Source organism: Tamandua tetradactyla, chromosome 8 (genome assembly GCF_023851605.1).
Source record: "Tamandua tetradactyla isolate mTamTet1 chromosome 8, mTamTet1.pri, whole genome shotgun sequence".
Lineage (NCBI taxonomy): Eukaryota > Metazoa > Chordata > Mammalia > Pilosa > Myrmecophagidae > Tamandua > Tamandua tetradactyla.
Window position 1 is genome coordinate 61,513,197 of NC_135334.1, and position 23,349 is coordinate 61,536,545.

The window sequence follows — 23,349 nt, forward strand, 5'->3', positions numbered from 1 at the left end:
AAAAAAAAATGTTTTTCAAAGCTAGCGTTCAGATTTTCATTTTTTAAAACTGTGGTCATTTTAGCAGTGGGAAGGTACAAAGGATTGTAAGTTTCCCAATATTCCTCTTTGAAAGAGGAAAAGGAGGAAGGAAGATAATTTTATTTTAAAACCAGGCACTTCACTTAAGTTATCAAATTTAATCATAACAACTTGTGATAGAGATGTTTTTATCTCCACTTTAAAAGAAGAACAAAGATTTAGAGAAGCTAACCATCTTGCCAAAGTCGGCCATTCACAAGTGCCATTACTAAAATTAAAATCTAGTGCTGCCTGATTCCCAAACCCAAGCTCTTTCTCCAACCCCCTTCCACCCCAATTTAAACTACTAACTATTAAGCCAAATAAGTATTACTGAATGTTAAGAGTTATGGGTGGGATACAATACAATACAGTCCTTAAACTTAAGGGGCTTGCATCTTGTTGTGGTACAAAAAATGAACATGAACTAAGCTCATGGCACTAAGTAGCTCCAAGTATAAGAGTTCCCAGGAAATATACATAAATATGTATATTTATAAATATGTATATTTATGTATAAATATACTTCAGTGACTAGAGACAGTTTGATGGAAAATAGATAAATGGCTCTAACTCTCTCAGATATCTGTATTTCCTATACTTCTAAGTGATATCTCTGGTCACAAGATAGCCAATTAACTTTCCTGCCTTCCTTTTTCCAAGATTGTGAGCTCCATGAGGTCAGGAATCATGTTTCATTCACCTTTGTGAATCCACAATCTAACACAATGCCTACTATTTATAGATGGTAAATGAATTAAATTCAAACAGCTGTAAGAACTGGGTATCGTAGCATGATTTAAGATTAACAAGGGATATAAATTAAACTTATATTAACTAGTAATCTTATACTAACTGTAAGACTGAGGATCTTTCAGAGTCTAAAAATAAGAAGAGACCTAAACTATATCATAGTTATCTTCGTGCATAGAGGATGGGGGCAACAGTGAGGGCAAAAGTGAGGATGTAAGATTGAATATGGCCTGTACTTGGAAGCAGCTTGAGTGAAGCAGAAGAAAAACTGAATGCCATTGCTGTTACGGTGTTGACAGGGACACTTGTGGTTATAAGCTCCATAAGGGAAAAAGGTGAAAAGCAATCATAACCATCATGAAAACATAAACAGAGCCCTGCAGAAACTAGCAAAACACTGATGATCTCCCAACAACAATGCAGACCCTCCGTGAGCAGCCAGCCTGGAGGAATTAGGCCATAGCAATCACCTCATCAGTGCTGCTAGACTGCATTCCAGGGCTGAGTTAATGACGCCATCTTTCCATTTGATCCTAAATATAACTCTTAGGTGAGGCCCATGAAAACATCCCTGAGTGCTAAGGGTAGCCAATTAAAAGGCACTTTTTTCAATGCTGTCTTTCGCCTGCCTCTCTTCTACCCTTTCCACTAAATCATAATGACTCCCCATTGTTATTTTATTTTTTTTAGCTTAAGGAGAGTAAATTGAGGACAAATTGAGTTTATATTAGTTTTACTGAGAAGAGGCCCAATTCTGGGGGCTGGGGGCTGGTGTCTTCTACAAGCTGGAACCATTTAACCCAGGCTTTAAGCTCAAGAAGGCATCAGATCTTGGCTGCTATTTAGTCCTGCATTTGTAGGGACCAGGCTTGTTGTAAATATTAATCTTAGGTGAAACATATGTATCTGTGGGACTAACTACATAGAGGGGAGGAGACTATTCAAGATGAGGGGTCTCAAAATTTGAAAGCTGCCTCAGCTTCATTGAAGATTTTGCAGAGTCTAAAAATAAGAAGAGAACTATACTATATCATAGCTTTCCTTGTGCCTAGAGTACAGGGAGAATTTTCTAGGGATATTCTGTTATCAAATGGTAGAAAGTTAGCTTTCTTTTTTAAAGAGGACAACTCTCTGCTTGGGCAGTTTTAAGTTTGTTCTGACCTGAAGGTTAATGCTTTGGTTTGCAAAGAGCTTTCACCCACAATTGCTGACTTGATCCCCACAATAGCCCTGTAAGGTCATTATATCCCAGTTTGCAGATGAGGATTTAGATGTTCAAAGGGACTAAGAGGGTGGGCCATGGTGGCTCAGCAGGCAGAGTTCTCACCTGCTATGCCAGAGACCTGGGCTCCATTCTCAGTGCCTGCCCATGGGAAAAAAAAAAAAAAACATTGTGTGTATCAAAGGGACTAAGAACACTAGGTAGGAAGTTCCAGGATTGGGAACTTCCAGAATCCAGGTTGTCCTCCAGGTGCAGTATAGTATTTTTTTTCCACTGAAGATGTCTTCGTGGTTTTTATTTCCCACTGTTAGATTCAAATCACAGTCTTGGATTTGTCACTTTCCAATCACTCAGCAAATATATACTGAGCCTTGACAATGAACCAGGCGATAGGCTAGGTCCTGAGAATACAGAAATAAATGTCATAGACTTTGTCATCAAAGTCCCAGAGTCTGGTTAAGGAGGCAGACATGTAAACAATTCATTGCAATGTAGTATTGTGAGTGCTACAATTCAACTAAGAATTGGATGTAAAGTTGAATAAAGAAAGATCAGCTCTACTTGTGGTACCTGGAGTAGTGTACCAGAGAAGAAGGTGGCTAAGCTAAAACTTCAGATACAAGTATAAGTGTAATTAGGAGACAAGGGGTTTGAAAAGGCATTCCTGGCAGAATGAATGGCTCCTGCAAAGGCAAGGAGTTGTGAAAAGCATGATGACTTCAGGGGATTGTTATCATTAGACACTAATGAGCATTAAGAGTTACACAATCTGGTGTGGCTCCTTCAATTGGCAGTGCCCACCTCTGCAGTTTGAATCGGATACCAGTCATTCATTTAAAAATGTTTAATGAGACCATAATAAAAGGTGAACTCTGTTCAAAAATAAAGTCCCTGCCCTTAAGGAGTCTGCGTTCTAGTGGAAGGAAATGGCAATAAAAAAATAATAATGCATTGGAGGGTGGGAAGGACACTGTAAACAGGTAGACAACTAAGGTAGACTTAAGAATCTTAGTCCCAAAAATGTATTATTTAGGATTCACAAAACAGAAAAATCCAATATAAAAGAGACTTACACAATATAGTCCTATTTTCTAATGTTAAAGAAATCTTGAGATAGGCAGTATGGGGCTCTTATGGCAATTCTGCAATGACAAGTGGAGAACTGAAAAACTGACAAATATGTGGAAGTTAAACAATATACTTTTAAACAATCAATGGGTCAAAGAAGAAATTGCAAGAGAAATCAGTAAATATCTCAAGATCAGCGTAAACGAGAATACAACATATTATGGAATGCAGCAAAGGCAGTGCTGAGAAGGTAATGTATAGCCATAATGCCTACGTTAAAAAGGAAGAACCAAAATCGAAAATTTAATTTCGCACCTGGAGGAACTTGTAAAAGTACAGCAAACTAATCTCAAAGCAAACAGAAGGAAAGAAATAATGAAGATTAGAGCAGAAATAAATGAAAATGAGAATTAAAAAACAATGGAGAGAATTAACAAAACCTGAAGTTGGTTCTTTGGAAAGATCAATAAAGTGACAAACTCTTAGCTAGACTTACAGAAAAAAAAAAAAAAACCCTAAATTTCAACAATAAAAAGACAAGCAACCCAATTTAAAATTGGGCAAAAGACTTGACTAGACATTTTTCCAAAGAGGAAATACAAATGGCTAAAAAGCACATGAAAAGATCCTTGGCATCACTAGCTATTAGGGAAATGGAAATCAAAAACACAATGATATATCATTTTGCATCTGCTAGAACAGCCACTATTAAAATAAAACAAGTGTTAGAGGAATGTGAAGAAATAGGAACACTCATTACTGCTGGTGGAAATGTAAAATGGTGTAGCCTTTGTGAAAGACAGTTTGGTAATTCTTCAGGAAACTAAGTATAGAATTGCCCAATGATCTGGCAATCCTGTTATTAGGTATATGCCTAATACATGCCCAGAAGAACAGAAAGCAGGGACTTGAGCAGACATTTGCACACTGATGTTCCATAATTTCCAAAAGATGCAAAGCAACCCAAATATCCATCGACTGATGCATGGATAAACAAAATGTGGTAAATACATATGATGAAATATTATTCACCTGTAAGGAGGAATGAAGTCCTGATGCATGCAATAACATGGATGACCCTTGAGGATATTATTATGAGTGAAATAAGCAAGACACAAAAGGACAAATATGCTATGATTTCACTAATATGAATTAATTATAATATGTAAACCCAGAGACATGGAATCTTGAAAATACATTACCAGGAGATAGAATGAGCTAGAGAATAGGGAGTGGTTGCCTAAGATATGCAAAATTTTTAACTAGGTTGAATTTAAATGTTTGGAAATGAATAGTGGTGATGGTAGCACATTTTTAAGTGTAATTGACAGCACTGAATTATGTTTGTGAATAATTCAGGTCAGAAAGGGAAGTATTGAGTTACATATGTTACTAGAAGGAAAGTTAGAAAATAAAACACAGGATTGTATAGTGCAGTAAACTATGGTTAATAGTGCAAATATAAGAATGTTCTTTCATGAATATAGGAAATCAATGACACTATTACAACGTATTAATAATAGGGTGATATCTGGGAAAAATACACCTAATGTAAATTGTGGACTATGTTTAGCAATATTTTAAGATTCTTTCATCAGTTGTAACAAAAGTACCACACTAATGAGAAGAAGCATCAACAATATATGGGGACATTGTATTTTTACATGGCTTTTCTGTAAACATACAACTTCTATAATTAAATAGGAAATAAGAATAATTTTTAAAATATGCTAAGTGAAAAAAACCATACACAGAGTACTACATATAGTGTAATTCATTTATATAAAATGTAATTTAAATAAATATATAGAGACATATTTAGATTAGTGGATATGTAGGGCTGGGGAAGGACAGAGGGATTGCGAGGTGACTACTAAGGGGTATGGGTTTTTCTTTTTGGAATAATGAAAATGTTCTAAAATTGATTGTAGTGATGAATGCACAACTCTATGATTACACCAAAAGCCACTGATTGCACGCTTTGGATGGATTGTATGATATATGAGTATATCTCAATAAAACTGCTTTAAAAAATACTTGTGTGGAAATCAAGACCTAATTTTTAATTTAATTGTGATTTTTGATTATAAAACATATATATAGTTACCATTATAATTGCACACTCATTAAATACAATTAGGAAAACATAGAAAAGAAGAAAATGATTAATTGCCTATAGACTCTCATCCAAAAACAACCATTGTTACATTTTGGTGATTTCCATCCCATCATTTTTTGTGTGTTAAAAACATGAAATCATTTTGTAACTTAAACCTCCCTCTGTGATTTTACCAGTTTTACTAAGTTATACACTGGGACGATAATTTCCAAACTTTTCACTATTGTTCTAGTTTGCTAGCTGCCGGAATGTAACACACCAGAGATGGATTGGCTTTTAATAAAAGGGGATTTATTTTGTTGGTTCTTCAGAGGAAAGGCAGCTAACTTTCCACTGAGGTTCTTTCTTACGTGGAAGGCACAGGATGGTCTCTGCTGGTCTTCTCTCCAGGCCCCTGGGTTCCAACAACTTTCCCCGGGGTGATTTCTTTCTCCATCTCCAAGGGCCTGGGCTGAGCTGCAAGTGCTGAGATGAGGAATGCCAAGCTGCTAGGCTGTGCTATGTTGCGATCTCTCATTTAAGTACCAGCCAATTAAGTCAAACATCACTCACTGCAGCAGACACGCCTCCTAGCCGACTGCAGATGTAATTGGCAACAGATGAGGTTCACCTACCGTTGGCTTATGTCCGCAGCAACAAGATTAGGTATGCTCACCTGGCCAAGTTGACAACTGAATCTAACTAACACAACTATCAAGAAACTTTTTTTGTACACATGGATCCCATCCTCTGCATCATGGATCCAAATTTTTGAAAAATTTTGTTCACCAAACTATATAATTAGTAATAATTAGTTGTTTCACTATATTTAAAAGAACATCTGTGACTGTCCATTACTGATAATGAAGTAGTAATCAATGTTATAATACTAAGTTGCCAACTGTAGCCCCAAAGTTAACATTTGAATAGCCTGTTTGGGTCTGTTTCACTTGAGGTTAAACAGTGTTCTGTAACCTTCATTACCACTTTGCAGGTCCCTTACGCATATAGAAATTCCATGTCATGAATTAGTCGTAAGAAGAAAGGCTTTGTTCAACCAAAGCAAATATACCCTGAACCCAGTCAAAATTTTTGCCAAATCTAAATAGGTGATATCTAGATTCATGAGTTTAGAATCTGTTTTTTTCTTAGCTAACAGCTGAATCTTCACCTTAGACCTAGAATACTTTTGTCATTGAAAACATGCCCTTAGATGGAACCATTTTGGAATTTTTAAAAATTAAAGTGTAGATTATGCTTAAAAATAAAAATCTGTGGAATTCTTAGTGATTACATTGCTTACTTCAACAAAATTCAGTGTCCATAATGCTTTCAATACTAAATATCATCATTCCTAGCCTTATTCCCAAACATCTTAATGAGGCACTCCCAGCAAAACCTACCTAGCACTCAGAGACGTACATTTTTAAATTAGAGTTAAATAAAATTGAAATCCAGGACCTTTACAATTGATCTTCTGATAGTAATCTGAATCTTCAAAGTATTTTTGGTATCATTAATATAATGGATAGAGTCACAGACTTGCTAGAACAAAATGCTCTCTGCCCCTTATCTAGCCTCAAATCAGAGCTACTAGGTTCCTGTCCTAAAGACTTACTCTTAATGTTCTAAGAGAACTGTTCTGCCAGAGCTACCTCTTTCCTTGCTGATTGAGAACACAGAATGCTTCCAATGTTTCTAAAGATAGGTTCACCCTCCTTCATAGGACATCTGGGTTTGTGAAACCACTCAGAACTGAGTCCATCGGTGAGGTGCCTGGGCCCAGTGGTGAGAAGGAGAAGATTCCCAGTACAACCTTATAGAAATTGCCATCTCTGAGGGTAGGAGAATGGAAACATCAGCAGCTTGGACAATCCAAAGGTCAAATTGTTCAAATCCTATGTTACTTTCTAACTGAATTGAATTGGGGAACTGAACATGCAGGAATACCAATTTCTTCATCAGCATAATCTGGCCTAGAAGTAGTACTTCTAGGTACTTCATAAGGTAGTTGTGAGATTTAACTGAGAAAACAAATATAAAAGGGGCCTCCAAATGAAATTTCTGTGGAAGAGACTGGAGTCGGCATCCAAAGAGACCTTAAAGGGGAAAAAAACTATCATCTTCCATAAACTGTGAAGTGTTTATTACAGAGTCACTAGTTCTAGGCAGAAATAAAGTCCCAACAGTAAAATGCACCCAATTTCCCCCTGGCTCCTTTGTACAAGAGTGGATCAGAGTTTTACCCCTCTGTGCAAATCAGCCAACTGGTTCTACCAAAGAATACAAAGGGTGCTTTCCTGGGACTGTACCGTGCTTGATTTTGTTTTGGTCAGAAGGAATTAGAGGGGCTGTACCAAAACCCACTGATTGTACACTTTGGATGGATTGTAAGGTATGTTAACATATCTCAATACAACAGCCTTAAAAAAAGGAATTAGAGGGATTTTAAGCTATTTACTGAATTTCTACTATGTGCAGGACATTAGTGAAAATAGTATGATTCAGTGGTTATAATCACAGATGCCAGAGCCAGATTGCTTTAGCTCTGCTCTATTGGTGGGGCCTGTTAGGATGTCAGTTTTCTCATCTTAAAATTTGGGTAATAATAGTACCTGAGAGGATTCTTATGAGAATTAAATGAGGTCATGATTGCAAAGTGCTCTTTAGTAGAGTGGCTAGCCCATAATAAGTGTTGTATGTTTGATAAATTCATTTTGATTACGATCAGTTCATTCGTGTACATTTTGTTTTTTCCTACTGGATTATAAATTTCCTATGGATAATAAATCTTGGAAAAGAAAAAGGAAATTCACATTCCCTTTGCTTACTATAGCATACTAACACCTTCTCTCTGTTGAATATTACCTTACAAACTTTACAAACTTTATACACATTGTTGACCTTTTGAGATAGATGGTATCTTCTTTTTATAGGCAAAGAAGTTTCTGAATTCACCTCAGAAAAGACAGGTGAATTGCCTAAGATTATACAGTACTGGAGACAGAATTCAGATGTGTCTGCTCTAACACCAAGCCTTACACTTTAATAGTTTTGAGGATATGGAAGGGAGAATCTAGTGCTTGATTTGTGAATGCATTCTGCCGTTCTTATTACCTCTTACCAGTTGCTCTAAAGTGTTTAGAGTGTTGCTCAAATAATCTAAGAACATACACTCAATATTTTGCCTATGAATCATGGGGCAGTATTAAAAGCATTCAGAGCAAACACAAACTTATGTCAGAGAAACAGAGAAAAAAAATAATCATATTCCAAGGGGTCGGGGATGGGAGTTAGGTGTTAAAGGAGTGGAAGGAATGAAATGGGGGAAGAGGAAAGGAAGGAAAGATATTTTGTTGACTAGTAAGTGCCATAAACTTAATTTACAAGAATAATGAACCCACACATGCAGGAAGCCTCATAAAAAACGTAGAATTAACTTCTGCCTGGAAGAAAGAAATGATCAACTGACAAACATGTCACAGGCCACCAGGAAGCACTCACAAGAATAGAGTTAGGTGCAGTCAAGCATAGGAAGCATCCTGAGAAGAGGTGAGTTTTCAGTCATGTATTTAGGAAATAAGGAACAAGAATAGGCAGAAGACTGGGACCCACTTTCATTGGTGACCTTCAGGTAAGGCTGACAAACCAGTGGCTTCTGGAGTTGGGTTTTGAAAGATGCTTTTCAGAGTACTTGTGAAAGATTGTTCCATAAGACATAGTATGATGAGAAGGAGAAAGAGGATGGATAGGACAGATGTCAAATATATACAGGAGGAAACAAAAGAGGGGAAGGAGTGAACGGGGTCAGTGGAAAAGAATATCAAAAATGCAGATTTTAAAAATCAGGCATTAGTCAGATGTTTTAATTGAGCACCTCCTTTTGCAGAACATTGAAATTCTATGCTCTCTGGGGATACAACTGAATAATAACAGATACCACCATGTTTCGAAAGTTTACAATTTGTCAGGTACTACGGTAGCACCTCTCTGAGTCGAGGATCTTAGGCTTGAGAGGTTAATCACAGCTAGTTAGTGACAGTCAGGGATTCCAAAACCAGGTCTACCTAGGATGTGAAGTAAATGTACTTTACTCCTCCTCCTTCCCCATCTTCCCTTTAATTTTTATAGGAGTTTTTTTTAATATGTATATGTATATTGCCAATTATAAAAGTGTTATTTATTGTAGAAAAGTTGGATAATAATAAGGTTAAGGTTAGAAATAAGTAATAAGATTTTAAAAATACGTTATTTTAGAAAGGACCAAGAAGTCCATCCTAAAATGGATTCCTAGAGCATGTATGAAAAATCCTGTTCTTATACTCTCTATCAACACTGAATGTCATCCTTTTGAAAAATGCCCATTTGATAAAGGGAAAAAGAAGTTCATTGTTATTTCAATTTGCATTTCTTCTACAACTAGTGATGTTTCATAGCTTTTCATGTTTTTTGCCTCTTCTACTTTGTGTTTGTATATCACAAGCTAATATCTTTTCCTCATTTTCTATTGGAAAGTCTCTTTCTTACTGAATTGTAAAATCATAATGAGGATATTAACTTTGACTATTATGCAAAGCAAAATATTTTTCCTAGTTTCTATTGTTTTATTTGTAGTACATTTTGACATAAAGAAGCTTTTCATTCGCATGTAATCAAATGTATTGAACTTCCCCTTTAAGTTTTCTTCTTTTGCTTTCTTCCCTTTGGAGAGGTCTCCATCTGAAGATTGACTGTGTTATCTTCTAATGGGCTGGACTTAAAGGAAGCATAGAACATGGATTGACCCATAAGAGGAGGGAAGGGATTTGGGTATTCAAGGCCAATGCAATAATCGGTCTGATGTAGCTGGAAACAAGGATGAGGGCCAGGGATTGGCAAACAGGACTGTCCTGCATCAGTCATGGAAGGCAGACAGAGAGTGAAAACTAGATAGGCTTAGGAGCCTTACCGGCTGCACTGTAGAGCCCAGTATTGATGTGTTAAGATAGGAAATACAGACTCATGTTAGCCTCTCCCATAGGGAAATCCCAGGTGGGAAAAGGACACTATGTACAGATAAGTTTGCTAGAAGTTGCTCATAGGTAGGGAACCAGGAGAGCAAGATCACTGTTGCTGCAATCCAGGCCCCACGTGATGACATACTATATTGGTAGGACTCGCTGCAGAAGTGGAATGGAAGAGGCAGAAATCTTTCTGTGGGGAAAACAAAACAAGAAAATAAATGATAGCAACAAGAGCAAACACAGGACTTTGTGACTTAGTACACTAGGAGGTACACAAAAGAGAGGTTTAAATGTCTCTGATATTGGGAGAAGGAGGTGATGTTTCTGTGTTTCAATGACAGCAGCCCAGAGATTTGGAAGAAAGAATTGGTTTCAGGAACAATACAAAAGGGGAGACCTAAACTTAGTGTTTGGATACTCTGGCTTCTGGGTCGATTTAATATCCACAGCAGCTGTCCCACATCTAAGGGGAGAGAGCAGCTTACTAACTGAAGGAAGGAAACTTGAAATCAAGCAGAGAACTAAATGCTTGATTCCCCCTTCCCAACACATGACTCTGAGCAAGGCCTGTGCTTGAAGGAAGATAAAAAAGCTTGTCTTCTTAGGGATATTTTGGGAGCTGACTAATTACTGAGGGCAAAGCCTAAAAGGTATAATTTTGAGAAATGACAACCTCCACATTGGTGACAATGTTTTGGGTGAGACCCTGTAAGTAGAGCTGCCAGATATAATACAGGATATCCAGTTAAATTTGAATTTCAGAGAAATCATGAATAAATTTTTTGATATAATTATAACCCAGATGTTCATGGGATATACTTACACTAAAAAATTATTTGTGGTTCACTGAAATTCAAATTTAACTGGTTGTCCTGTATTTGTATTTGCTAAATCTGGCAATACCACCTAAAAAGGCAGATTCCAGAAGGCTCCAAGATTGTGACAGTTTGTACAGGCAATTGGTGGCAGCTGGGAAATGGAAAACAGAGCAGGAAATTTCAAAGTTCCCAAGAAAAGAAGACGCTGATTAAACATAAAGATGAGATGATAAAGGCAGTATAAATGAATTAATCAATTTGTGTTTCTTGAGCACCTGCTTTACTCTGTTTTGCACTATACAGGACACTTTGGTGCTTCATTCAAGAAGTTTACAATGCATTTATAATGAATTCTTGTAGCTAGTCATTCAATAAACATGTATTGAGAGCCTACTATGTGCTGGGATTAGGCCTACACACTAAATTTGTAGATGAATATAATACTGTTGGAGCTCACAATAATAAGGGAGACTAGATTAACTTAGGAAAAATATTTGGAAATCAATTCAAGATTGAATGTAATTGCGAACTAAACAGTATGGCTTCTATTAGCAACAAAGTGAGCTAAGAAGAGATGTCTCCTCTTTGAGAGGCAGTGGAAATTCAAAGGAAGTAGTGATCAGCTGAGGATTACACACTAATTAAAGGATCGGGGCTATGAGCCAAGCCCTGATTCACCTCAAAGCTCTTTGCATATTACTGCTGCTGTAAGAAAGATTTCATGAAACACCCCAATCATTTGCATTGACACGGAGATGAAAAAGACTGGTCATATTACAGGATTCAGTCCTGTAATATGTAAGAAAGATTTCATGAAACACCCCAATCATTTGCATTGACACGGAGATGAAAAAGACTGGTCATATTACAGGATTCAGTCCTGAAAAAAAAGTGCTGAGCAAGGGCATTTTCTTCCAGTCCTTCTTTCCCTCCAATTTCCTGGATCATTTAAGAGAGGGATTTCTTCATGTGAGAAATTTGAGTGTAGGTGAGTCTTACTGATCATGGGGAGAAATGGTGAAAGGGTCCTTGTTACACTGACCTAGGAAAGCTGGCCTAGAACTTTGTTGTATAGAAACTCTTCTATACAACTTCTACTCTCAAATGCTAATGGCCTCCCACCAGATACAAGTATGGCTATGAGGTCATGAGGCACCTGCAGCCCATCTGATGGGAAACCTGGCACATCACCAAACAGCAGCACATCTCCTTTCTTAGGGCCTGAGTCTTACAGGACTGGAACTTACTAAAGTTTTTCAGAGGACTTTATTTATAAATGATTATTACCCACATTTTCTCTGTTAGAAAAATTCCAGGATTTGTTTTTCAGGTGGGAAACCTGAATCTCAGAGGCAATAAGTGACTAGACCAAGTTTACCCTGCCTAAAAGTGTCAGGGTCAAAACTCAGGACCTAGATTCTTCTAATCCTAAATCTCACTTTCTTCCACTCACAGCTGCCTGTCTTGTAGGCAATTCCTTGGAGCATACCAATAAAACCCTGTTTCTGGGGACCGTCTCCTGAGTACTTGAGACCTTGGCCATTACTCATATTCTTCTTTCTCTAATAATAAAACTCCTACTTACTGAGCACATTCTGTGTACCATATATCACTGTGCTAAGCAGTTTATAGCTTCTCCGTACTCAGTCATAAAACAAGGTTTTACAGATGAGGAAATTGAGGCTGTGCAAGATTGACTTATTTAACCTCACATACTTAGTCATTGAATGGGCCAAATTTCAAGCCTAAGACTGACTCTCAAATCACTGTAATATACTTTTGCTTTCTTTTTTCTAGATTTCCTATCTTCAAAATGCACAAAGTGACATGCAAGCATGCTGTCATTTAGAATTTTTTTTTTTGGTGCATGGTCCAAGAATCGAACCTGGGTCTCCTGCATGGAAGGCAGACATTCTAACCACTAAACTACCCATGCACCTCAGTTAGAAATTTTAAAATTTATGTCCTACATGTCTATTTTGTCACAGACACTAGAAATCTTAAAAGGTTTATTTTACTAGCTGGAAAGGAACAATCATTTGCAAAAACATTCTAGTATCATGTTTATATTCTTACTGTATGTCAACTATATCTGTTTATTTAAATTGAAATCGTCAAAACTTAACTATTGAATTATTCAGACTTTAAATATGACTTTAAAAATGACTTGAGCTGTGCTTGTCCCCAACAATATTACAATCTTTCTAATGTTTACTTTTAATGAAGAATGTACCACAGTTTCTCAATTAGATGCAAATGTTGCATATTTTGAACTTTGGGTGAAATCTGCAGGTTTGACATCTCCAAGGAAGGCTCAAGTTTTTGGATTAATTCATATATTCTCTCCTCTTTCAGTGAGGAGGGCCTTGTGTTGATTTGTTTGAAGCTTTAAAATGAGGAAGGAAGTAGCAGTGAACACAGGGGCCCTAAGGCAGGAATGAGAGCTGGCATAGCCCCTGATAGGGAAGACCCAGAACAGAGTCCTGGAAAGGTTGCTATCTGTGTGCTCACCTACTCCACTTATTTAGTAACAAGTATTTACTGAGCACCTACTATGGCTATGTGCTAGCTGTATGGGGTATCTGGCTATACCATCCTAGCACATGGGAGTAGACAGACAAGTTAATAGGTCATTTAAAAAAAAAAGGTCATTTCAGTTTCCTCTTTCTATACAAAATGTCTCTAGACCATAGAAGGTCTGTACCCTGCTTTACCTTCTCATTGCAGGTCCTGATCTGCAGGGGGGAGACTGTAGTGTTTTTTAAGCCCACATATTTTGAGCTTCACTATTTGCCTAGTGATGTATTAAACATTTTTATCTCCATCATTTAAGACCCTGTTTTGTTTGTTTGTTTGTAAAATAGAAGCAATAATGGTAGCTACCTTGTGGAGTTATATTAAATGAAAGGATGATAATAACAACTATGACTTGTGGACAGTGAACCTTCTACCAGGCTCTGTGGTAACCACTTTAGATCTATTATCTCATTTAGTCTTCACAAAAACTCTGAGGTAGAACTCTTATTAGCCACAGTTCACAAATGAGCATATCGAAGCTCAGACTGGCTAAGTAATTGTCCAAGCACACACAGAAAATAAGTGACAGTGTGTGGACTCTAATTTGTTTTGATCAGAGATAAAAGCTATGTGCTCAACTACTGCTCCATGATGTCTTCAAAATAACAGATTTGAATGCACTATTTGGCAATGACTGCTCTCTGTTTGTCAAATCCATTTCAAAATACTAGCGGCAAACTTTTTTTTTTTACATTTTAAAATATTAATTTAAATGATTAATATTCTGCTAATTAGCACTAGGAAGGTTCACTCTTGACCAATCAAATAGAACAGTATGACCATCCTCGGGGGTTTGAAGTCTCAAGTAAAAAAATTTCCACTGTGTGCTACCTCATTGCTTTTATTAATTTTTTCTGGTTAAAAATAGGCTTTGGTGACCATTGAGGGCAGCCTTGAAGTGGGAAAATTCACCAAAAGGCAACATGTAGCCTGAGCTACGTGGAAAAGGTTAGAGAGTGGGAAGGGAATTAAAATGTTTTAAGCTCCTCTATATGCCACTCATCTTGAGTACATTATTTGCTCATTCTGTTCAATAGGATTTGTTGAGTACCTACTGTGTACCTAGAACAATGCTGATGAATTATCAGATTTTTACCACAATATTTCACAATGAGGAAACAGAGACTTAAAGAAGTTAAGTAATTTGCCCAAAGTCATATGACAGGTTGTGGCCAGAACCTAGATTCAAGTCAGGTCTGCCTGTTTTCAGTCTGTGCTATTTCTACTCTGCTGTTCTGCTTTGTCCCAGGGGGGCTAGGAAAAGATTTCTCTGTGGTTGTAAACTGATAAGCCTAAGGTTTAAGCCCAACTGAGAGAGTGACTCCCCTTCTTCCCCCCACCCTGTTTGATTCATGCTTTCAGAGAAGCTGGGAAGTTAGGAGAGGCCATTAAGAGAATGTCTTTCTTAAAGAGTCAAGAAACTAAGCATTTTTTAAAGTACTATTCTGGAAAATTCTCAGTAACTTTGAGTTTGGCTTTGAAGAAATGTCTAAGAGTTGTTTATTGCTCTGGAAAGTCTCTAAATACCATAGTTTTCCAAAAGCTGGAAGCTTCAGAGTGAATATAGTATTTTCATATCTCAGAGGCAGGTCAGTGGATCTGGTGGTGACACATATTTCCTCACTGACATGTGATGGAAAAAGTAAAAGTGTATTTGTCTGGGACAAATAGGCTGGGGCCAATGCCTACCCTGAGTGGCCCAAATGGAGCTAGAAACAAGAGGCTTCTAGTAAAATGTTTTCAAGTTAAACCACAGGGTCAGTGTTACACATCCCCATCAACTATTGGGAGAAGACACATGTTCTTAGAATATTTTGAACTATTTTCTTGTGCACTAGAAAACCGAACAATATAAAAGAAAACAACTTGCTCTTGAATTCTGTGGCTACAGTTTTCCCCATTACCACCCCATTTCCTCTTCCTTAAATTTCTTGCTATGATGAGGACAAATCACAATAGTCTACCTTTTAGAAAAGATGGCAGATTCTAGCACTTACATCTCATAAATATCTGTTTACTTAAAAAAAAAACACTAAATGTTCATTTTTAATAAACATTTGCTAAATATTTACCACATGCCAAACATTGTGATAATGGTTGATAATAAGGTGATGAATGGCTCCTATCTTCATGAAGCCTCTAATCCAATAAGGAAATAGCCCAGACATACAGAGTAACATTCAGAATTTAGTGTTTTTGTTTGTGTTTCTGTTTTCACAACTAAGGTACTAGTCAAGACAGCCTGCTAACTGGTGCCATGCAGGCCTGGGCTCATCTTCTACTCTGCCTCTTAATGACACAGGGACCTTAGTCAGATACTCAATCTCATTAATCCTCAGTTTACCCCTCTACTAGAGATAAACAATGCCACTTCATAGGATTGCTTTGAGATGCAGCACAGTACCAGACTCATATCTCATTAAGATAATCTGCCATAATTTGCTTAACTACTCCCCTGTTATTTTTGAAAAAATTAAATAGACAGGCCTGGTGAAAATAAATTCAAATGGTGCTGAAGGGGATGCAGTGTAAGCCACCCCTAATTCTTTGTCCCTGGTTCACCTCTTCAGAGGTAACCACTCTTTTCAATTCCTTTTATATCTTTCTAGATAAATTTTAATATTAAATGCCTATATATATGCATATATATGCATTTGCATATACATATATATATTTTTAATTTTCTATAAATGGTAGCATACTACACATACTGCTGTGCACTTTGCTTTTTATCTTAATTTATCTTAGTGATCTTTCATTATCAATACACATAGATTGTACCTTTTCTTTTTTTGTTTTTCTTGGGCAGGCATTGGGAATCGAACCTGGGTCTCTGGCATGGCAGGCGAGAACTCTGCCTGATGAGCCAACATGGCCCGCCCTGAATCATTCTTCTTAACGACTTCATAGAACTACATTTTATGGATATACTGCAATTTACCACAACCATCACCCTTTTGACAGACATTTCATTTATTTCCCATGTTTTGCCCTTACAATGCTACAATGATTATTTTATATTTTTGCATGTGAAAGTATTTCTGTAGGATAAACAGAAATGCTGGGTCAAAGTTATACTCATTTTTTATAGATCTTACAAAATTGTTCTCTAAAATGCCTGCGCCAATTTACACTCTCTAAATTGAAACTGTTTGAAACTGTCATGTACCCTAGAAAAGTCATGTTCCTCTAATCCTAATCCAATCTTGCGTGGCACCCATGTTCTTTTAGTGCTGGTCCAATATTTTAAGGTGGGACCTCTTGATTAGGTTGTTTTCATGGAGATGTGACACACCCAATTGTGGGTGTGGCCTTTTGATTAGATGGAGATATGACTTCACCATTCAAGGTGGGTCTTAATTATTTAACTAGAGTCCTTCAAAAGGGGAAACATTTTGGAGAAAGTTCAGACATAAACATTTGGAGATGCAGAGGAAAATGCCAGAACAGGGTCTGTGAGATCTGTTGAAACAAGAAGCTGGGAGAGGTGCCCAGCAGATGCTGCCATGTGCCTTCCCAGCAGATGCTAAGCAAGTCAGAATCCAGAGTTTTGCCCCAGAGAAGCTAAGTGACGGCCCACAGACACTTTGAGAGGAAGTCACTGGAATCAGAAGCACAGAACAATGAACCAGGAGCAAGGACCTCAGATGACAGCTACATGCCAGTAGACAGAGAAATCTCAGAAGCCATTCAAGCCTTTCTTTGGAGTCAAGTTATCTTATCTGGATGCTTTAGTTTGGACAATTTTAAGGCCTTTAAACTGTGAACATGTAACAATAAATCCCCTTTATAAAAGCCATTCCACTTCCGGCATATTGCATCCTGGCAGCATTAGCAAACGAAAATATACCCCCATTAAGGATGTATGAGAATATTTCCTTATACTCTGGCCAAAAGTTTTTATCAGTTTCCCAAACTGAACTTTCTGAACAAAAGTTTATCCTAACTTAGTAAAGTAAACTGAAGATGCTAATAGAAAGGGGGAAGGTTAACATGGAAGACCCTGTTTGACATTGAAGATATAAAGGTGAACCAGACAAGATCCTACAATAAGGATTGGTCATTAAAAGTATTTAGGAAAGAGAGGTTGAATCATAATTAGAACTGTGATTTGAAACCTCTGGACAACATGGAGGATGAATGCCAAGAGTGTACGGAGGGAAATAAATGAGTTCAAAGTTGTGGCAGTAATCCAGGCAAGAAATAGTAATATCCTAAACTAAGGTATTGCCAGAAGGAATGGAGATGATGAATTCAATTTGAAAAGCACATCAAGTGAACTTGATGACCCAATAAATGCAAGGTATGAAGGACAGAGAGAAGTTCCTTAGGCAAATGAATGGATGCAAAAAAAGGGAACACATGGCAGGGAATTTGGTCTCTAACATTACTAAGCACCTACTAGGATTTATGTTAATCATATATACATACATACATATATGCACATATGTATATACAGGCATACTCACTTTACTGTACTTCACGTTACTGCACTTCACAGAGACTGTGTTTTTGACAAATTAAAGGTTTGTGGTAGCCTTGTGTGGAACAAGCCTATCGGCACCATTTTTCCAATAGCATATACTTACTTCATGTATTGGGTTACATTTTGGTAATTTTCAAAATACTTCAAACTTTTCATCATTATTATATCTGTTATGGTGATCTGTTATCAGTGATCTTTGATGTTACTATTGTACAGGTATGTTTTAGAGATGTTGCAGGTTTCCTTTCAGACTACCACCACAAAGCAAATATCACAATAAAGTGAGTCACACAAATTTTTTGGTTTCCCGGTGCAAATAAAATTTAAGTTTATACTATACTGTGATCTATTAGGTGTGCAATAGCATTATGTCTAAAAAAAAAAAAACAATGTATATACCTTAATTAAAGTGTGCCATAAAGACAAAATGTAAGAACATTCTGTTGGAAAAATGGCGCCAACAGACTTGCTACATGCAGGATTGTCATAAACCTTCAATTTATAAAACACACAATTATCCATGAAGTTCAGCAAAGCAAAGTGCAACAAAATACAATTGTTTTGGGGCACCATGAACTACACCCATATAAGAAGGAGAACTTAATCAACATATATTATGTGTGTTGTAACTTCTCCATAGCCTTGACTTTCCTCATCTCAATCCCTCTCCTTGGGCCTCCCCTACATCCTGAGACACAACAATATTGGAATTAGGCTAATTAGTAACCCTATAATGGCTTCTAAGTGTTCAAATGAAAGGAAGGTTCATATGTTTCTCACTTTAAGTCAAAAGCTAGAAATGATTAAGCTTAGTAAGGAATGTACGTCAAAAACCCAAGACAGACCAAAAGCTAGGCCTATTGCACCCAATAGTTAGCCAAGTTGTGAATGCAGAGGAAAAGTTTTTGAAGGAAATTAAAAGTGCCACTCTAGTGAATGCACAAATGATAAAAGTGTGAAATAGTCTTATTGCTAATAAAAAGACATTTCTTAGTGGTCCAGATAGAAGATAGAATGAGTTACAACATTCAGAGCAAGGCCCTTACTCTCTTCAATTCTAAGAGAGTTGAGAGAGGTGAGGAAACTGCAGAAGTTTTAAGCTAGCAGAAGTTACTTCATTAAGTTTAAGGCAAAAAGTCATCTCCAAAACATAAAAGTGCAAGGGGAAGCAGCAAGGGCTGATATCAAAGCCACAGCAAGTTCTCTAGAAGATTTAGCTAAGAAAATGGATGAAGGTGACCATACTAAACAGATTTTAGAGTAGACAGAATAGCCTTCCATTGGAAGAAGATGCCATCTAGGACTTTCACAGCTAAAGAGAAGTCAATGTCTGGCTTAACAACTTCAAGGAACAGGCTGACTCTTTTTTGGGGGGACTATTGCAGCTGGTGACTTTAAGTTGAAGCCAATCTCATTTACCATTCTGACAATACTAGAGCCATTAGGAATGATGCTAAATCTAGTGCCCTACAAATGGAACAACAAAGCCTGGATGATAGCACATTTGCTTACACCATGGTTTACTGAGTACTTTAAGCCCACTGTTGAAACCTAATACTCAGAAAAAAAGATTCCTTTCAAAATATTACTGCTTATTAACACTGCACCTGGTCATCTAAGAGCTCTAATGGAAATGCAAATGAGATGAATATTGTTTTCATGCCTGCTAACACATCATTCTGCAACCCATGAATCAAGGAGTCATTTCAACTTTCAAGTCTTATTATTGAAGAAATACATTTTGTAAGGCTATAGCTGCCATAGATGGTCAGTCCTCTGATGGATCTGGGCAAAATTTTAAAAGGAAAAATGATTCACCATTCTAGATGCCATTAAGAACATTCATAAGTCATAGAAGGAGGTAAAATTATCAGTATTAACAATAGTTTGGATGAAGTTGATTCCAGCCCTCATGGGTGACTGAGGGGTTCAAGACTTTAGAGGAGGGAGTAACTGTGGTGGAGATGTGATGGAAACAGTAAGAGAACTAGAATTAGATGTGGAGCCTGAAGGTGTGACTGAAGTGCTGCAATTTCATGATAAAACTTTGGTGGATGAAGAGTTGCTTCTTATGGATGAGCAAAGAAAATGGTTTCTTGAGATGGAATCTACTCCTGGTGAAGATGCTATGAACATTGTTGAAATGACAATAAAGGATTTAGAATATTACATAAACAAGTATGAGGCAGTAGTAGAGTTTGAAAAGATTGACTCCAATTTGAAAGAAGTTCTGCTGCAGGTAAAATACTATCAAATAGCATTACATGCTAAAAAAAAATCTTTCATGAAAGAGGAGTCCATCGATGCAGCAAATTTCTTTATCTTATTTTAAGAAATTGCCAAAGCCACCCAACCTTCAGCAACCACCATCATGATCAGCACCCATCAATGCTGAGGCAAGACCTGCCACCAGCAAAAAGATTACAATTTGCTGAAGGCTTGGATGATGGTAAGCATTTTTTATCAATAAGATCTTTTAAATTAAGTTATGTACATTGGTTTTTTAGACATAATGCTATTCCACACTGTATTAGTCTGTTAAATGCTGCTGAGATGCAATATACCAGACATGAAATGGCTTTTACAAAGGGAATTTATTAAGTTATATTTACAGTTCTATGGCCATAAAAAATGCCCAAACTAAGGCATCCAGAGTAAGAGACTGTTTCCCCAGGGGAGGTGGTTACAGATTTAGCAGGCACAGTTACCCTGGTAAAAGGACATAGGTCTCCTTGGGGAAGACTGGGAAGAAGGCAGGGTAACTGTGCACTGGGGAAAAGGAAATGCTCAGATATTTTGGGGATTATTAGACATTGGCTCAGAAGTGACACTAATTCCAGGAGACCCAAAATATCACTCTGGCCCACCAGTCAGAGTAGGGGCTTATGGAAGTCTGGTGATAGACGGAGTTTTAGTTCAGGTCCATGTCACAGTAGGTCTGGTGAATCCCTGGGCCCATTCTGTGGTTATTTTACTCAGTTCCAGAATGCATAATTGGAATTGGCATACTCAACAGCCGGCACACACACTTAATAGACTACAGTATAGTATAACTTTTATATGCACTGGGAAACCAAACGTGTTGTGGTAGTTAGATTCAATTGTCAACTTGGCCAGGTGAGCGTACCTAGTTTTGTTGCTACGGACATGAGCCAATGGTACGTGAACCTCATCTGTTGTTGATTTACATCTGTAGTCGGCTAGCAGGCGTGCCTGCTGCAATGGAGGACATCTGACTTAATTGGCTGGTGCTTAAATGAGAGACTGCAAGGTAGCACAGCCTAAGCAGCTCGGCATTCCTCATCTCAGCACTTGCAGTTCAGCCCAGACCTTTGGAGATGCAGAAAGAAGTCACCCCAGGGAAAGTTGTTGGAACCCAGGGGCCTGGAGAGAAGACCATCAGAGACCATCCTGTGCCTTCCACGTAAGAAAGAACCTCAGTGGAAAGTTAGCTGCCTTTCCTCTGAAGAACTAACAAAATAAATCCCCTTTTATTAAAAGCCAATCTGTCTCTGGTGTGTTGCATTCCAGCAGCTAGCAAACTAGAACACGTGTGACTCAGTTTATGGTGATATTTGCTTTGTTGTGATGTTCTGGAACTGAACCTGCAATATCTCCAAGGTATGCCTATGTAAATGTGTGTGTAGATAAATAGATAGATAGACAGATAGATAGATAGATATAGATAAATAGATGGTAGATAGATACATAATACATTTTCATTATATATATATATATGACATTTCATTGCATATTTCATTCATGCAATTTCACAGTAACTGTATTAGGGAAATTATATAATCCCATTTAAATATGAAAAACTGAATAAGAAAAGTTAAGTAACATGCAAATTTAAAAAGCTGTTGTCAGACATATCTGACTGTAAAACCATTGCTCTTTACCCTATTACAAGTTACATAAACTTAAAGAAACTATTTAGGAAGAAAAAATTATCTTGCATCACACAGGGAAGCACACTGCCCACAGCACTTGCAAAGCACCCAGAGATAATTTCCTGAGCTACCGTATCATCAGTTTAGTTTAAAAACAACAATTCTCAGAGGAACCCATTATAATTCAAAGCTGTCTCCATTCTGAATTGACCAGGATCACTCTCTTTAAAGAAAAAAAACAGACTTTCTTCTCCCCATTATTACTCTTGGCACTCATTTATGAAAACATATCAAATTGTAGTAAGATTTTGACACTGTAACTATAACCATATTCAAACGTTATTCAAAAATACTACACCAAGAAAATACTTTCATTAAATATATTGATATTAAATAGGTTGGGGGATTAGGAGGACACAATTTACATAACTATTTTGGAAGAGTAATGGGCTGTTGGCAAAAAAAATAAAGCCTCCTTATCAAGAACTGATGGTATCATAATATCTATAGATTTAGACTCTATATCATTTCCTATCTTGGAGAAATCATACACTTATATTTCACTCTTAACACTCATCAACTTGCTACCTTCCTTACATATGTCTATTACTTTTATTTTCAGTCTTTCCACTGTGATAAATGCCTTCATCGTCGTAACCAGCCAGGGTTTGCGGATCTTAGGAAGGTAATTAATTGACTGCATGGCAGTTTAGTCTCTTGTTCCCAAAGTTAATTTTACACTTGGTATACTCAGTCCTTAATGAAAACAGTTTTAGAAAAACAGTAAATACTAAGTCAAAAACAAAAATATAAACAATATTTAACTATAAATAGCCAATATAATTTCCCCAGGAATTTAATTATGGAGTAAAGGTACAGAAATTACATGACAACTCTTCAGAAAAATAACACATACATAAGGGTATCAAGTTCCTCAGTTTGGATCAGAATAGGGAGGGATCTTGATGCCAGATCAAGTAAGAAAACAAAAGGAGGGGATAAGAACCCTCAAAGGCTTTGGTCACAGTTTTAAACTGCTGAGGAGTGAGCAGTACAAGGAAGAGAGAACAGCCTTGTTCTGTAAGAGAATTCAGTTTAGAGAACTAGTAGGCAGAGTTTGCCAGGAGAGAGATTTTCTAAGAGAGCTGTCCCTTTGTCTGAGCTTCCCCAAGAACAGAGTGAATCTTGATTATGTGTGTATCCTAGTGCTCCACACAGTGCTTGACAAGGAGTACAGTTTGTGGAGTGAATTGAATCCAAGGAATGGGCTGTCATGTGAAGTAGTGAGTTCTCTATCATTGAAAGTGGCGAGAAAGTGCAAAGTGAACCCTAACATACATAGGGTTAGAGTAGACATTGAAATATATTTAT

General features: G+C 37.2%; 1 long non-coding RNA gene across 2 annotated transcripts in view; it reads right to left on the bottom strand.

Annotated features, from left to right (window-relative positions):
- Positions 1 to 8,186: 8,186 nt before the first annotated feature.
- LOC143644429 (uncharacterized) overlaps positions 8,187 to 23,349 on the bottom strand; it is a 70,654-nt gene continuing 55,491 nt past the window's right edge. For both annotated transcript variants that reach the window (XR_013156693.1, XR_013156691.1), the window contains one exon: positions 8,187 to 10,394. This is a non-coding gene — a long non-coding RNA (uncharacterized LOC143644429). The remainder of the gene's footprint in view (positions 10,395 to 23,349) is intronic.